The 16,631-nt window shown below is 44.4% G+C and overlaps 1 pseudogene; it reads left to right on the top strand.

The window, feature by feature from the left end:
* The first annotated feature begins 2,313 nt into the window (after positions 1 to 2,313).
* Positions 2,314 to 16,631, top strand: part of LOC116893132 — a 135,341-nt pseudogene continuing 121,023 nt past the window's right edge.

The following is a 16,631-nucleotide window of genomic DNA, read 5'->3' on the forward strand; positions in this document are numbered from 1 at the left end:
AAAGATGAGTAAACAATCTTTGTGGTGAGGATATTATAGATTTTTAAGTGCTGAGGTCAGGGCTTATGCCCAGGTAGGCAGACTTTGGAGCACATATGCTTAGCTAAATTTTGTGTTCTGCCTCCATTAGTACAGTACACACACAATATCACAGCTTCATATGTCCCATATGTATAAATGATCCATCAAAGATATATGTGTTCATAGAAAATGTCTGTGTGTGTTCACAGACACATGTGAACAGATAAATAAATTGGCAAACAGAAGCATGCATACCAGTGTTGATACTCAGTGCTAATGTGTTTATTGACATATGCATGACTTTTTAATACAAAAACACATACACAGACCTCTCATATATACTGTACAGAAGCACTCAGCTGATCCTCATGCATGAATGCATATTTATACACACACACACACACACACACATGCCATAAACATAGGAGAGAGAGAGAGAGAGAGAGAGAGAGAGAGAGAGAGAGAGAGAGAGTCACATGCACACACACCTCCAAGACACAAGACCCAAATTCTGAACAAATTCCCACAAAGCAGGCAGAACTCCAGCCATGTATCCTTTCCCATTAACTTTCTTCTTCCTCCTCTGCTCCAAGTGCTGCCCAGCAAGGTGCTGAATAAGAAAGTGTCTAGTCCAGGATGGCACATTTGATAATGTCCTCTGAGGTAATGTGCTCTGGGTCCAGCACCTAGAAACTCTATGGTAGAAGGATGATGGGGACAATGAAAAGAAAGCTGACTCAGATTCAGAAAAACTGTCTTAGTCCTTATGGAGCTTCTGAAGCAACTGGTGTCAGAAGCACAGGGCACAGGGCACAGGGCACAGGGCAGTCTTACCCTTCTAGGGCTCAGAGTCTCCTTAGCAGAAGAGGGCATGCAGGCTAATAGCAGCCAAAGCCAAGCAAAACAAAACCGCGGCAGCCTTGCTCATCTTGGAGAGGAGGAACATTCTCTGTCTCAATGAGCCTAGCCCTTTCGTTTTGTAGATGGGAACTGAGGTTCAGAAGAGAAATGGTGTGTCCATTCTTTCTCTCTGTCATGACAAGGTGGACATTAAAGAGGCACAGACAGCAATATAGCTAGTGTCCTGGAGAAGATGTGGAATCAGGGCCTCGAAGCATGAGTTGCACTGATCAGGGACTGGATCAGGGAAGAGTGGGTGGGGAGAATGTAAGAACTCAATAAGGAGGAAGGTTGTGCTTTATCTTAATTGAATTAAAAAGGACTTGAGGTTTGAAGCATAATAATAGTTATCAGTGGGGGTGTAGTCAAGAGAAACACTGGGATGAATATTATTCATTGACAAAAGGGGGAGGGAACAAACTTATTAAGAGTTTGGAAACGGGCTGACATGGTGCAGGTAGAGGACACATAGAGGCCAGCCTGTCACCATGTCATCAAGGCAGATGGACAGAGAACACCCAAAGACCTGCCCACCGCCCAGTCTGGTAAAGACACCTAGAGGCCTGATGCTCCAGGACAGCTTGAGCAGGTGGAGGACACACAGAGGCCCACCAGCTGTGTGGCCCATGCACAGTGGGAACCACTATGAGATGCAGGTATATGGTGGACAGAAAGAGAATGAGGAAAAGAACATTTTGAGCATTATAAAGGGAGATAGAACTAGAGACATGAGGGCGGAGAGGAATAATTTGTTGGTAGTAGCCAATCTTGACACCTGGGGCCGTGGTGAAGTCCTGCCCTGTGCTGCTGCTGAGGGCCATGCATGGGTCTGTGGCCATGCAGCAGCAGGGATCTGTGTCAATGTCCATGGCCCCATGCTACCACTGAAGACCATGTGAACATTCCTGGTCTGGGATGCTTCATAGGATCATATAGATATACAAGGGCTATGCAGAGCTGGCCCTGCCCCTTACTGGTGGCAGCACTCTGGAGATCTGACTCCATTTCTCACTGGCTTCAGCACTCAGGAGAGTAGGCCCTGGACCTCACTTGGGCAGCACAGTAGAGCTGGCCCTGGTGGAGGGCACTGCAGTGAACCAGCCCTGAGGGTACAAGCAGGTAAGCTGGTCCTGCCACTCCATCTGCCTGCCTGTGAAGTGGCATGGGCATGAGGTTGATGTCCTGTGTCCCCTTCCCCCTTGTCACCTGTGGCAGTCAAAAGAGCTGGCCCTGGGATCATGAGAGTGGGAGAGCTGGCCCTGCACCCTCACCAGTTGGCCCTGCACCACCACCATCACCCTCAACACAGGCCAAGGCACAAATGAGCAAGCCTTGAGCATGTGAGAGTGTCAGAGTTGTCCCAGCCCTCATTTGGCTGCAGCACTTGGGAAAATGGGCCCCACCCTTCAACTGGACAGGACAGTAGAGCTGGCTCTGGTGGTATGGTTAACTGGGACCAAGGGCATGAGTGTGGAAGAGCTGCCCCTGCCCATTGCTGGCTGTATAATTTGGTGAGTTAGCTGAGACAATGCTGGAGAGCTGGCAGACTGACTAACTCAGCTACCACTGAGGCCCAGATCCAGGACTTGGAGTTCACTCACCCCCAAATCTACCTCATTTATGAATTGCTGAAGCTTATGAAAGAACTGGTCCTGTAGATCCAAAGCTGCAGCACCTCCATAACACAGAGCAGCAATAGGATATCCGAGAGGAGTCCTGGTAAGGATTCAGTATTAATGCTGTAGCAGAGATCCAAGGCCTCGTATCCAACCATTGACTCAATGCAATGAACATTTGCTAATAAAGCTGTGGGACACACTAGGACACACTGCAGCTTCCACAATGTGGTGTTTTCTATGCTTTGTTTTGTTTTGTCTATCTTCTTTTGGGGAGAAGATTGCAAGGGCAGAGGGCAGATAGGAAGGGATGGGGAGATGAGTGGGACAGGGGTGCATGATGTGAAACTCACAAAGAATCAGTAAGATGTTTCTTTAAGAGTTTGGAAAATTAAGTTTGGTCCAGAACTCAATGCATGCAGCAGGCAATGAGCAATGAAATCTTGGGACGTCGTATAGTGATGCTTTTCAGTACACAAGTATCAGAAAGACATGTGGAGGCTTGGGATGTAACTCAGTGGTAGAGCACTTGTCTAGAATGCACAAGTATATGTACAATCAACACCAGCCACCATAAATGCCAATTAGACACCTTATCCACACAAATTGAGTCAAAACTAGAACACTATAGATTTTACATTGGACCTATTTATAGAAGACAAAAGCTGGGCTAATCACTAGTTCAGAAATGCTCTTCAAGGAGAGACCCCATATGTACAGCAATGCCAACCAACCAGAGCTTAACTACCCAAAGACACATGGACTGACCCTGGACTCTGACCTAGTTGCAGGTAAATGAATATCCTAGTAAGAGCACCAGTGGAAGGGGAAGCCCTGGGTCCTGCTAAGACTGAACCCCTAGGACCACCCATTTATAGGAAGGGGAGGGGACAAAAGCGGGAAAGGGAATAACATTTGAAATGTACTAGTTCAAGTTAATAATAATAAAAAAAAAAAGGAAAAAAAAAAAAAAAAGAAATGCTCTTCAAGCAGTGCTTGTGAGTACATTTATATTTTATAAGACATAGTATTACACAACAAAGGAAGTTCTGGGTATAACATGGCCAAGCCTACACTCCACACTGGAACTTTGCTCAAAATGATTTTCCTTTAACCTAAAGTAATTACTGTTACCTCCTCTCCCAAAAAAATTTCAGTCTTTTCATTAGTAGATGAATGCTCCTTACAAAAGCATTGTATTCAATTATTATCTTTTAAATTTTAAAATTACATTTGTCATCCTTTAACACATCCAATATAGTTTGTGAATGCTTAGTATGTAAAAACCAGCCAGTCAAACGCTATATTTATTGATTGAGTCTTTAGCTTAATCCTCACAATAGTCCTTTGATAGGGGCTATCAAGATGTACTGTTATTTTTCCATTTTGTATAGGAAAAATTGGGTACAGAGAAGCATAAGTAACACTCCAGTGTTATACAAATACCACACTGCCTCCCATTTATTTGGTGTCTGTAGTTGGGGCAGTAATCAAAGGTCACACTTTACAGCTGAGACACAGGTTCAAGAGTATTATGTCACTTTCCCAAAGCTGCACAGTTCAGATGAGACCAATTATAAAGGCGTAACTCAGTTGTTCTTCCTTGACACATGACCTCCTTACATGACCCTTTGTTGGTCTATGATAGCCTCAGAATTTTTCCAAGTTGTCTGTGTACATACCTGTGTATAGATATATACACATACATGTGTTCATGCATCTACATACATGCCTATGTGTAGGAGCATGTGTGTGGTGAAAGTTACTAGTTCTGTCAAGGCTAAAGAATATTAAAACAACTCTTCTCAGGGCAGCATTAATATCCCTTCACCCTCAGCGGGAACTAGCCCTTAACCCTGGGAGACCCAAAAGAATGTCACTGGTGATCTAATTCAGCCTCCTCTCCTGTCCCTAAGGAAACTGACACCTTGTGTGCAGTGGAGCTGAAACAAAGCAATTCATGCTTGGTCCGACTTCCACTAGTGTAACAATTCAAACACACCACCTGCCTTCCATGGAGTCAATGGTAAATGGAGATATTTGACAATCCAAGTCTGTCATGGACAAACTGTGCATTTCAAACCTCTCCCTCAGCCCAGCTCTCTTTGACCTGGTCCAAGGCTGTCCCTGTACAAAGTCCCTCTGGTAAACCTTGACCTCAGAACCCTCCAGTTAGATCAGAACCTGGAGAAATACCTCTTTAGTCTCAGAAGGGCCAGGCAGAAAGGAGGTTCAAGGTCAGAAAGGAGCAGAGAGGACTCAACCTTCTTGGATTCTTTCAGGCCCTAATTGAGTAGCCCAGTGAGGCAGCTCATTGGTGACTGGTTCCTCCCTCCTTGGGAACTGGTTTGCCCTGTCATGCTGTCCTGTGTAACTGAGGCTTACCAGTTAGAAGATAAGCATTTAAGATTTTATCTTCAAAACAGTTATGTCTCTTATTACTTTTATTACTGCTGGTGGTGAAGCAGCCAGGACTGTGATGAACAACGTGAGGTCCATCTACAGTTACAGAATAGCTTCGATACATTTTATTGTCATATAATAGACATCTCATGCCCATTCCTCTCCGTGGATTGATAGGTTTTTAACACAGTGGTTTTTAACCCTCTTTCTGAAATAAGTCAGATGCAATGATGCTCATTTGTAATCCTAGCTAATCTGGGCTACACAGCAAATCCCTGTCTCACAGAAAATAAAATAGAACTGGCAATGCTCCCCAGGCGCCATGCCTTCCTCCTCCTGTCTTTATACCACCCCAGGCTAATCATTTTCTCCTGTTATAGCTTCGCCTAATTTTGAAATTTCTACAAAAGGAATCACACAATAGGGATCTTTGAGCCTAACTTTTTATGTTCAAAGTTTCCTTTGTAAGTTTGGAAACTGTTTGTTGTGTTTAATTACACTTTGATCATTTTAATTGCTGGCATCTTTCTATTGGGAGAATTGAGCTCGCTTTACTGATGTTTATTGATCTATTCTACTGTTGATGGGGATGCGTGTTGCTTCCAGTTTTTAGCTATAGAGACTCTTTAGACTCCTTTATGTGGTTGTGTATGTATTCAGCATTAGATCTATTGCCAAGCCATTTCCCAAAATGTTTGCTAGACATGATAACCTGAACATTCCAAACTTAATTAGCACCTAGTAATAATTGCACACTTCACACCCTTTGTTTCCTCCGGGTCTCACATGAACAAGTCTCAGTTCTGTAGCTTCATATAGACACAGCTTCTCTCAGGCAGGTCCTAGGATCTTTATTCGCACCATCTTATACACAGCAACCAGTCTGGGAACTCTTAATCCCTAAGCAGGTGTTGGCTTACACTGCTCTGACGCAATGGTCTTAAGTCTCCCTCCCTAAACTCCTGTGATTCTGGGAAGTCATTTTTCCCAACTCTGATCTGGGGTTCTAAACCCCACCCCCAACCCCCAACCCCCCACCCCCCACCCACCCACACACACACAGGAGGGAGGCAACTGATAGCTCATTTCCCTAGGCCTGGCTCGAGAGAACTGAGATCGGTGTTATTCCTGCTCTCTGCTGAATGGTCAGTAGAAGGCGCTGTGAGAACACATCTCCAAGGGGGAAGGACAGCCTTGGTTCCACAACCGTTATTGCCAGAAGGGATTTGCAAAATCTATCTACTTCCAAACATTCATTTTACAGATGAGCAATCAGATATCCAGACAGGAGACGAGACTTGCCCAAGGTCATATGGCTAGTGTTTGGGAAGTGGCGATGACTCTTAGACCCTTACCATTCTCCACTCTGAGGAGGCGTTGCCAAGCACTCAGTCCTGGAGTTGAGGCCTTGAGCCTGCCACAGCCTATTTTCAATCTCCAATGCCAAGTGACCACCTTCCACCTAGTCCAGTGGGGAAAGCCACTAGATGCTGGAGGTGGGGCAGAACATGTATGGCCCTTTTGATGCCACGATCTTTGGGAAAGTATTTTATTTTTTGATTATTGGGAATATTCTAGGTCACAGTATTGTGCTGTTTAGAATGGGTTTTAGACTTGATTACTTCTTCTGAGAATCTTTTGGCCTCAGAATTCATAGACCCATATTCACAATCCCATAGTCCATAACTAAGGATTTGTCATTTCCTGCCCATATCACCCATTCTACAGTCACCACTGCTCGGAACGTATTTTTTATACTCACTCTTACTTGTTCATCTCCTTATAAGTGACCTGCTTCGATGCCTGTCTTTCGAGTCAGCTCCAAACTCTATGAAATAAGGATCTGAATTAGACAGGCCCAAGTTCAAACCCCCACCTCACTGTGTGCTTACCAGCAACATGACCTCAGTAATTCCCAGAAGTCTTTGTAAAGGGAAGATCTCAGCTTAGCCCTAGTTCTTACTTGCTTTGTTTCTGGGTAAAAAACCAAAGAGAGAAGGATACCTTACATCTGTTGTAAGAAGAGTCAGGATGCTCTGAGGAGAGCTTCAGATGGGACACAGTGGTTCAAACTATACTTTGCATGAATAAGGCACTGGGTTCGATTTCAGCACCTCTTTGTCCCCATGATCTGAAGCATTGAGAGAGGTCCAAGGAGAATATATTTTAAATACTCCTACTGTAAATTAATGACTGGGCCCATGGTCTTCTAGACACAAAGGGAATCAAGAGAAAGAGGGAAATGGGAAGAAGATTTGACTCTAGGAGATGAGTTCCAGCATCCACATCATTAACCATCACCTCCTTTCTACTTTAATTGTGTATGTTCCCTCAAGCTCTCTGGTCCGTTTGAATAGATGAGCCATTGAACTTGGGTTTCAGATGCCTTAATCCCAGAACACTTCAGGCTCAACATTATCTACCATGGTAGAACAGGAGCAGCCAAGCTTCAAAGAGGCTACACTATTTTCACATAGCTGGACAGAGTTTGGAGAAAGCTGGTTCCAAATCCGTAGCTATTCTGCTATGGGTTGCTTTTGGCCTGGAGCAGTGGACCCTGCTCTCACTGACAGTCCTTGGAATCAAGATGAAAAATTACCAATGTGCTGCCAAGAAGTCTTCAAACTCATGCAGAGGGACACTGGAGGACAGGCTCATGCAGAGGGACACCGGAGGACAGGCTCATGGAAAAGCTCCATTCATTCTGGATGTGTCTATGTGTCTACCTACTGGTATTTTGGGGGGAGTTGTAATTTGTTTGTTTGTTTTGTTCTTTTTGTCCCCAAGCTAAATTCCAAAGCTGCCATGTCCCTTTGGCTTGCTCTTCCTCTCAAACGTGATCCCCACGGCCTAGAAGTTCTAGACCTTGGCAGCCAAAGCTATGAATGACTTGTGGTTGGCTTTTCACTTCCCATCAGCACCTGATAAATATCACTGAGGGTATGTCCTACGCCACATCTCTTAAAATTCACTGTTGTCTTGCTCTGCACTGAAGTGATATCTTTGTATCTTCCTACCCTTAGAAGTTGTAAATAAACTTTTTACAGAGAGTGAACCATCTGATTCCCCCCAAACATCTAGTATAGAATCTGGCACTTAAATATACTATATAAATACATGCTGAAAGGATAGTTGGATAGATGGATGGGAAGAAAGGAGGTTTAAACAGATAGATAAAGTTATAGATGTATGGGTAGGCAGATAAGGGATGGATGGTATTCTAGTCACTTTTGCTGCTTTTGTGGTAAATGCCATGGCTAAAATCCACTTGAAGGAAGCCAAGGCAGGAACTCAAGGCAGGAGCTTGAAGTAGAAACTATAAAGAAATGATGCTTATTGGCTTGCTACCTCTGGGATTCTTAGATTGCTTTCTTCTGCAGCCCAGGCTCGCCTGCCTAGTACTGAATCCTCCCACATCAGTCATAAATCAAGACAATTTCCCACAGACATGTCTACAGGTCAATAATGGAGGCAATTCTTTAACTCAGGCTCCCTTTTCTCAGGTGAGTCTATTTTGTGCTAAGCTGATAATAAAAACTAACAAGTATAAATTGATAGGTTGGTTGATAATTAAATGGATATATGGATGGAGTGGGTGAATGCTATGTAGGTAGCTGGATAGAGGACAAATAGGTCAGTAGAAGGGTAGGTGGTTATACAGATGGATGGGCAAATGGATAAATCTATAAAAAATAGGTGGGGGAATGGATGGACGGATGAGTAGTTACATGGATAGGAGGAATAGGGGTGAACAGATAAATAGCTGAACGCATAGATAAGTGGGTAACATAAGAGTATGTGGATAAGGAATGGACGGGTGGGTAGTTGAAAAGATGCATGGTTGAATGAACAGAAGGATAGATGATAGATCGGTGTGTGAGCGGGCTAGGGCTGGATTCATGAGCAGATGAGTGGACAGGTACGTGAATATGCCAGATAACTGTCTGAAGATTCACGTCCAATTGTGCCATCTATGCCCCATTTCTGCTAATGGATCCCCATCTCTTTTAGAATAAAATCCAAGTTCCTGCTCCAAACAAAGCTCTGTTGGCCCAGCAAGGTGTGGCATCTTTTGAGTGTTTCAGTCAGAGTCGATGCCAGCTTCCTCTTTACTAATGGTCTTCAGACATACTAATCATTTTTCATTTTCTAGATAGAGTCCAATTCACCCTGCCTCAGGAGCAGTCTAAATATCCTGTTCTCTGCCGAGGACGTAATTCCTCTGAGTTCAAATAGTAGACCCCTATCTCCTTTGTAGTTTCGTTTCAAAAGAAAGAAATTCTTGGGGACGCCTCTCCCCTCAACTTCCATCTAAATTATGTCCTTCTCATTTTCTCTGAAGCTTGTCTGTACCTCTTCCACACTCGCCATGGCTCTTGGTTGAACATTTGCAACTTATTTGTTAGTGGTTATCTTCTGTTGCTCTGTAAGCTTCAAGACGGTAGGGAAGCAGGATGCTGTCTGTCTTAAGTATCCTTGATACTTAGGAGACATTTCATGCTCACATTTTAGAGGTGGTTGGATGAATGGATGAACAGGCATGGGTGTGTTCTGACATCAAGGAGTTATAAAACGTAGCTGGAGTACTGCTCGTCCTCGCTCCTTGTCAATAAGCATCACCAATAAATACTTTCAGGTACAGAATCATGAAGCCTGATAAATCTTCAAGTTAGTGATGATCTATCTCTCTGATCAATACATTCAATTAATTTTATATTGATGCCTAGATGGAGAGACAACTAGTTACTTGATCATTTACCATTCTCTCTCCTCTCTCTCTCTCTCTCTCTCTCTCTCTCTCTCTCTCTCTCTCTCTCTCTCTCTCTCCCATCTCTATCTATTTATCTATCTATCTATCTATCTATCTATCTATCTATCTATCTCTATCTCTCCCATCTTTCTCCTCATCTGTCTGTTTTTTTGAGAAAGGTTTTCTCTGTGTACTCCTGGCTGTCCTAGAACTTACTCTATAGATGAAGGTGACCTCTGGCTACTGTTCCTTATTGATCATCAAAAGCAGAACCTGTATTTTGCTGTTGGTGGTGATAGATCCAGCTTTAAAAAATAAACTAACAGGGGCTGGAGAGACATCTCAGTGGTTGAGAGTGCCTGATGTTCTTTCAGAGTACCTAAGTTGGGTTCCCAACACCTAGGTTTAGAAACTCAGGTTTAGGAACTATAACTCTAGATTCAAGGAATCTGATGCCGATAGGCACCCAAGGCATTAACATAAAAATAAAACATTTTAAACATTAAAAAATTTAAAATCCCAAAGCCTCATTCTTGTCCTTTGCAGGGAAGCATGAGTGTGTAACTCAGCTCTAACCAGAGTGGGATTATCTACCACAGTTCCAGACAGTCTCCTTCAGGAATACTCTGGCTTTGGGAGCAGACTCTTTGAGCCTCTTCTCCTTGTGTTTCTGGAAAACAAGCCTGAGGACCAAAGCTGTGGTGGCTATTCTGTACCCCTATAGCAATAAGGTAACAGAAGCCAATGGTGGATGTTAGAAAGATTAGGATACAAAATTCTGGAATATTGAGAACATCAGAGAATTAACAGCCTCAGCACCATCCACCTCTCCATACCCACTCTGCATTTTATGTCCCCCCTGAAAAAACTATTTTCAACAAGCCAATGTCATTTGGATTTTCTATTATGTTTAGCCAGCCAACTTGATCCACATCTGTTATAGTCACTAACAATTTGATTGGCACAGCTGGGGTTTGAAGGAGAGAGGAGAGAGAGAGAGAGAGAGAGAGAGAGAGAGAGAGAGAGAGAGAGAGAGCACTTGTTTCAACCTTGTAAGTTCTTGCCATGTGATCTATAAGTCTGAGCCTTGGTACTGACTTCACAGAATTGTCGTGGAGATTAAATGAGTTAGTTCTTCTAAAACACCCAAACCAGGGCATCATGCTGGATTCATATCAGCATCACCTAAGGACTTTATAAAACATGTCAATGGCTGGACCACCCCAGACCAATTAAATAAGAATCACCAAGAATGCAATCCAGCACTGATATCAAGGCAGAACAAAAAGAAGTCTCTATAGATCATTCTAATGTACATCCAGGACAGCTAGCCTCTGACTTAAAGCCACAGTAGGGACACACACACACACACACACACACACACACACACACACACACACACACACTAACATTTCTCTTCCAGATCTCTCCTTTCCCTTAAATGGCATACCTCTGCCAATAGCTGTCCCTCTAAGACTCTCCTTTCTCAGTTCTAACAGTACTGGGTATAAGTACCACCGTGTAGATAATATTACCTGCCTACATGTCTTTTTTCTATTGCTTATATGTCACCTGTGACCTGCTCATCTACCATCACCTTCTCTGATGATGTTTCTGATTCCCTTGTCACCTTGGAGGGAAGGAAGAAAGAGGGAGGGAAGGAGGGATGGAGGGAGGAAGGGAGGAAGAGAGGGAGAGAGAGAGAGAGAGAGAGGAAAAGAGAGAGAGATTTAACTTTTAACTTCATGGTTTTCAAGAGCAAGAAGTCTAATCCCTAAAGCAAATTAGACATATGGTAATAATTTAATTATCAGTATAGATAGATAGATAGATAGATAGATAGATAGATAGATAGATAGATAGATATTGATATATAATGACCTACTATGTGCCAGATATACTACCACTGTCCAAAGACAAGAAGCTATAGAGTTCAAGTCCAAGTCTAGTAGTTCTCCTCCCATGATGAAAATTGCTCAAAGAACCTCAGGCAAGCCATTGCCCTCCCTGAGCACCCTTTCTTTAGCTGTAATTGGAGATAACCATGTGGCAACGTCATAGACTTAATTATGCACATATACAGTGTTGGTATTGTATGGAACTGGCTTTCACCTCTGAACCCAGTGGCAATGTCACTCATAGGCAACAGGAACCTCATACATCTGTTGCTATGGCAATGGCCATACATTCCCAGTGTTCATTTGGTTTACCTCCCACCTTTACTTGCGAGTGGTTATATCACAGTCTAAATAAAAGGCAGGCCCTTCCTGCCCCGCTTCCCTTCTTCTTCTCTCTTTTTTACCCCCTTTGTCTCCCCCCCTCCACAATAAACCTCACCCACATGGAACTGCATTAGCCTGGTGTGGTCTGTCCAGATGCAAGCCGTGATTCTATCACAACAGTCACGAGTTCCTAGCTTATGAGAGCTGCTATTAGCATCTTATTTTGCCTTGACCATAACCTAGTGCAGTATGCGCTATTTCTATATTTCCCATTTTAACAGGAGATTCTGTCCCCAGAAATCTTTGCCTATAGAGAAAAAGAAAGCTTGTAAGGGGCAACTCAGAGAGTTGACTTCAGGATCTGAACTCCTCCCTCTCCAGTTTCTCTCAGGCTAAGTGGCTCAGTGACTTTTTGCCTTCTCCGCAAGGAGACTTTGGCCTGAGGTCAAGGAATAAATAGACTTATGGGAAGGAAAGGAAGGAAAGGAAAAAGTCTGACTTGAATAGCCAGGCTCAGAAGGAGATCCCACCCTTCCCCATCCCCTGAATCTCTGGGTGCCTCAGAGATAGCGAGTAGCTACTGCCACACAGGCCTGAGACCTCATGACCCCTGAAGAGCAGGGTGAAGGAAGAAGTGAGTAAGGGCAGCTCGTCAAGAAAGAGGAAAGGAATAAAGCACAGAGGAGTTGGAGAAGGGGGCAGGGATAGCACCAGACAACCGACAAGAGCAGAAAGAAAGGCATCCAGGATTGTGGCGGGGTGGGGGGGGACTAGGGGGTAAAGAGAGCCCAGTGGTGCCCAGCTGATCTCTCCCCAAGTGGAAGAGCTGTTGCTATGACAACATCAAGAGGCAGATCGATGCTTGGCTTTGGACGGAGCACTCAGTCACTGCCAACTCCCTCCCCTCTTCTCTCCCTGAGGTGGGGAGTGTAAGCATGGGGGACCAGTAACCACTATTCCCAGAGCCCCATGGAGCCACAATGTGGGTCTCTGTAGCAATTGACTAAGACACTGCACACCTTCTCTCCAGAGTCAGGAGGCCTGAGACAATATTTTTCTGCTTTCTGGCCCTTTGGTTTGAGTGAGATGAATGGAGAAGTTTTCCCAGACCTGAGAGCTGGGGATCTGCCTGGTTGCTGTCACTAGGGTCAGAGGGCACAGGAGCCAAGCATCACTTCTCTCCTCTCTCTTTTTCTAATTTTTATTTATTCTTACATATATTACATCCTGACCACAGTTTCCCCTCCGTCCTCTCCTCCCAGTCCCAACACCCCTCCTTCATCCACTTTTCTGTTTCCCTTCAGAAAAGGCCAGGCCTCTCAGGGATATCAACCAAACATGAAATATCACATCACAGTAAGACTAGGCACCTCCCTCATGTTAAGGCAACTCAGCAGGATAAAAGGGGTCCTAAAAGCAGGTAAAAGCATCAAAGATGGTTCCCGTTGTAAAGAGTTCTGTGAGAAGATCAAGGTACACAACTGGTACGTGTGCAGAGAGCCTATATCAGACCCATACCAGCTCCCTGATTGTCAGTTCCATCCCTGTGAGCCCCTATGAGCCCAGGTTAGTTGTTTCGGTGGCTTTTCTTATAATGTCCTTGACTCTTTTGTTTCCTACAGTTTTTCCTCCCCCCTTCCATAGGATTCACCCAGCTCTGTCTAATGTTTAGCTGTGGATCTTGGCATCTGTTTCCATCAGCTGCTGGATAGAGCCTGTCTGGTTACCATTATGTGCGACTCCTGTCTAAGAATATAGCAGAATATCATTAGGAATCATTCTCCCATCCCTGGTGTGTTTGATAGATCTCTGGGCTATCAGGCCTCTGACTCCTGACACTCCAGGCAGTGTCAGGGGTGGGCTCCTTAGCAATAAAGTAAAGATAATCATGTTACAATCTACAGAGCCAGAGAGGCTAAGTAACAAGGAGGGCCCAAGAGAGGATATGTGTGACTCTCCCTGTGAAGGGAAAATAGAATAGACAATGAGTAGACTGCATCCAGGCAGGTGAGAATGGAAACAGTAGGGACCACATGGGAGGAGATTAAGGGAGAAAGTACTGGGAGAAACAACTGCAATTTTAAGGCTTTTCAAAAAGGTAGAAACCTAGGGCAATGAAAATTCCTAAGGATCTATGAGGGTAAGCCTAGCTAATTGGGATATATGAATCTGGAACTGGCCATCTCCTGTAATCAGGCAAGACTTCCAGTAGAGGGGTTGGGACACTGATCCAAACACAAAACCCCCAGTTTGTCCTGCTTGCCAGATGTGCTGGGGTAAAGGTAGCCCAGAAATTGTAGGAGTGATGAACCAATGACTGGTCCTGTTGAGACTCAAGCCACATCTCTTAGTCATGCAGTGAGAACTGCTAAGAACCGGCAAGGCAGGTCCTGAATTCTTTCCAGGACTCATGCACATGAACTGAACATGGAAAAGCACAGCAAGAAGACTTTCTTTGGCAGGAGCAGAACATTTTGAAACATAGCAAGGACGTCTTCCATCAGCCTCAGGAGAAAGGGTCACAAGAAGGATCCCACGGAGTCCTATCCTGCCTCAATAATCAAACCTTCATCCATTGGTCATTTCTTTGAGCTTATAAAAAACTGTAAGTACAGCAAGCAGGACGACATGTTGGCATCTTTCCTAGGGGAAAGGTAGGCAGGGTGGAGGTGTGGGGACAGGAATGCGAGTGCTCTGTTCTTTGACCCTGGTATGCTATTGAATTGGATTTGTTTGTGTTTGGACCTTGTTTTGATTTGATTTTGACTTTCTGAGACAGGGTTGTGTAGCCCAGATTGTCTTCAAACTTACTATTGACCGGAATACATAGTTATCCTCCTGCCTAGGCTTCCTGAGTGCTGGGATCACAGGCATGAATTATCATGCCAAGCTTAAGTTATGGGACTTTTAAATTTCTTTCCTCTGTAGAGTAATTCTTTAAAGAATAGTAATTTGGGAGTTACTGTAGGCATTATATGAGTTAAAAGTAAGAATATGTTTGAAGGCAGATCTCATTAAGTAATGGATGTTACCTCTAGTTACACCTGCCCTTACCTGGGAAAGGGTTTTGTAAGCATAGAAAGATGAGAGAAAGTCTTGAAGCCCATTGGGTATCAGGGACTATACTGGCATCATCCAATCTGTGTTCCTCAGCAGTTTTGGAGAACCTCTCACCCTCAGTTTTCAGAAGAGGAAACCGTGTCTTGAAGAAACCAAGTGTATTCATTGCCAAGGTTGCACTGAAGGCTAGGAACAGGCCTGAGATTTGAATGATCTCGGGTTTCTCTGGCTCCAGAATGTTCACTGAAAATAGCTGGTGAGGAGCACAGGTTCTTGCCCATGAAAGGCTTGGCTTGGGGGTGATCTTGGCATAATGATGTAAGTTTCATCCAGGAAGGCAGTGGAGAACAGGCTGGGGGACCCCTGAAACCTATCCAACCCATCTCCCCTGCTGAGGCCCCCTTCACACATTTTCTCAGAGGTCAAGTTCAAGGTCACAAGTGGATTCTGGATAAATCCATGGGAGAAGCTTGTTACTGATTTCAGCTAAAGAATGAAGAGAAAGGCGGATAAGAAAGACAACCTGACCAGAACAGCAAGTCTCTCCATTCTCTCCATCAGGGCCACAGATTTCTCAAGTCCCACCTGTGCAACAAGGGACAAATCTTACCAGTCCTTCCTAATTCCTACAGTGTCTTCACCACGGAGTGCAGAGGTAAGGGGACTCTGCAAAAGGGAAGCTGGCAGACTGGGTCTTTTCTGGGTGGGCAGAAGGAATCATCTTCAGCCAGAATGGACACACAGGTGCCATAGGAAGGGTGAAACTGCCAAGCAGAGCCTCTCCAGCAACGATGTATAGGAAGCTGTGGGCGGGCACTGGCCCTAAGGGGAAGGAGACGGGAACTTGGGGTCAGCGCTGCTACCAAGAAGACACTGAGCTTTGCCAACAGCACTATGGATTCAGCCCTCTGCTGTCTGCTTTTGCTTGAAAAATGAATGTAGGTTTAATTAATTAAATAATTCGATTAATTAATAATTAATTATGTGTTGTATGTGTACGTGGGATGTGTGTGTGTGTGCGTGTGTGTGTGTGTGTGTGTGTGCACGCATTAATGCGCCTGCTGAAGAATGTGCAGGTTTGTGAGCATGTGGAAGCCACAGGGGAAGATGTCAGTTTCTTTTTTCGCTGTCCCTCCATCTTATTTTCTTAGGACAAGAACTGTCACTGAATCAGAAGAAAGCTTGCTGTTTGGCTAGGCTGGTTGGCCAGGGAGCTTCCTGTCTCTGCTTCTCCTTCAATGCATATATAACCATGGCAGCTTTTTACACGGGTGCTGCGGATTTGAACTCATGTTCACATGCTTGTTCAGAAAGTTCTTTTAGCCACTGAGTCATCTTCGAATCTCATTCAGCAAGGTCTGTTTTTACTTTGAAACTGAATTAGAAGTCTATAGGGAAAATGACGTGGTGTGCGAAAAGAAACGATTAATGGCACTCTGGCATTTGAAAGGCCTTATGGGGTTTCTATTAAGATCACGTGTCTCTCAGGCAGTCAGGGAATAGTCTCTGAGGCACTCTGAGACACACCATTGAGGCTGAGAAGAAAAAACTGCAAGGCGACAGTGGTAGCTGTGGCATCTGGCAAGAGCAGTGTTCCCTTTCTATGTGTAGGGTGAAATTAGCCTTGCTTCATGGATGAGAGACTCCAGGGGAGAAGAC

The sequence above is a fragment of the Rattus rattus genome, chromosome 2 (assembly GCF_011064425.1).
Source record: "Rattus rattus isolate New Zealand chromosome 2, Rrattus_CSIRO_v1, whole genome shotgun sequence".
In the NCBI taxonomy this organism is placed as follows: domain Eukaryota; kingdom Metazoa; phylum Chordata; class Mammalia; order Rodentia; family Muridae; genus Rattus; species Rattus rattus.